Here is a 1,916-nt window from a genome sequence, read left to right on the forward strand (position 1 = left end):
GAATTAAGCTCGGACATGCCACGAATGTTGCCACTGTTAGTGACAGCGGGATTGAGGGCTAGGAGCTTGGATGAGCAGGCCGCGAGGCCAGCGCTGGCGCGACGGCGGTGGTGGACACCTTGTAGCCAGCGAACGAGTGCGATGTCGGAAGAACGATTAGGATCGTACTCGATCCATTCAACGATACCCACGAAAGAAGTGGTGTTCCTTTTGAGATCTACGGTTGGTTGCAGCCGCTTAGCTCCGCCGCCTCTGTGAAACGACGTTATGCGTCTTGACGAGTTGCGGTCGGTGGTCTTGCCGCTTTCGAACGTAAACTACCTCAACGCTCTCTTCACACCAGACATTTCTTCTTCTTCCTCTTCCAACTTCAAGTGAGGATTCCTTTCACGGATATGCGATTCCGTCAACGGAAATCAAGATCCATTCAAGACCGAACGGATCTCCCATATTCGTTCAGGCAACCAACCATCTGTGGAGCTAACTTAGTGACAATGGAAGCATCAAAAACAGAGGAGGAAACGAAAATCAAAGACAAGAAAAGTATTAGGAGGAGAGGAAGAAGAAAGTGAAAGAAAAAAATAAAGTTTCTGCGAGGGTGTTGGAGTGTGGGGCTGCCACAGTGAAAAAGGGAAATAGGAAGAGAAAAAGAAGAGAATATTTTATGGTGTGGGGGTGTGGGAGCTAGGGCAATGAAGAATGAAAGGAAGTAAGAATAGATTAGAATTTTAGATTAAAATAATTAAAAATAAAAATAAATATTTAAATAAGGTCAATTTTGGAAATAAAAGAAAGTTGTGGAGGTGCGGGACCAACCTGTGGTGGTGGAGGGAGTAACCCTCGCCAACCCAACCCGGCTCATTTATTAGTGAGACAGAAAAATTCGAACCTAGTCTAACCCACCACAAGTTGGTGGTAAATGGGTTGGCTCACTAGTTCACTTAATTACAATTTTTTTAAATAAAATTTTTTTACAAACTTTCTATAATTCAAATCTAAACAAATTTCATTCCCAACATGGGTGCTTAATTAATTTTGAAAATAAGAAATTTAAATAATTTTTTCAAGCAAAAAAATAATAATAAATATTTTTTTATAAAATTAAAAATAAATTTTAATAAAATAAAATTAGATAAGTGGGTTGTTGGACCAACCCAGTCTACCACGGGTTCAACTCGCATGAGCTGAGTTTAAATCAGTCGGGTTTAAATCTGACCCGCATAAAAAAAATACAATTTTTTCAAACTCAACACGGCTTAAACCCGTAATGGACTGAATTGGCTCGCGGGTTGTAATCCATTTTGACAGCTCTATGTAAACCCCTACCCCAAAAGCGAAAAAAGAAAATTATTTGTATCCCTTTAAAAAATCAAACTTTATATGATCGTGAATTTTCTTTTAGTAAATAGTGATAAGCTTTTAGTTTATAAATTATGAGATTATAGATAACATTATTTATTAAATTAGAAATATTTAGTAAAGTGGTTAAATATTATAAAAAATATTCAAATTATACATTAAATTTTATTGACAGAAATAAATCAGATGATATATTTAAATTATTGATGAATTTAAAAATTTTAATTACTGAAATATTATCAAAATATTTAAATATATTGGTAATAAAATACGTATTATTAATTATTTTTTGTCGGTAATTAAAATTTTAAAATCTGCGAGAAAATTTGTCAGTAATTTAAATTTTAAAATCCATCGGTAAAATCTTTGTTTATTATTGAAAGTGATGTTAGTAATTTTTTTAATATACATTTTTAATTATTGATATTTATTTATTTATTTAATTTTTTGTGTCAATTATTAAAGAAAACACACGACTTATGAAAGGAATAAAGTCCATTAACTGAACATTAATATAAGAGTATTTGGTATTAAAATCCATGGAAAAAGGCATCATG

The sequence above is a fragment of the Vigna umbellata genome, chromosome 8 (genome assembly GCF_029865625.1).
Source record: "Vigna umbellata cultivar VRB3 chromosome 8, Vumbellata_1.0, whole genome shotgun sequence".
Classification (NCBI taxonomy): domain Eukaryota; kingdom Viridiplantae; phylum Streptophyta; class Magnoliopsida; order Fabales; family Fabaceae; genus Vigna; species Vigna umbellata.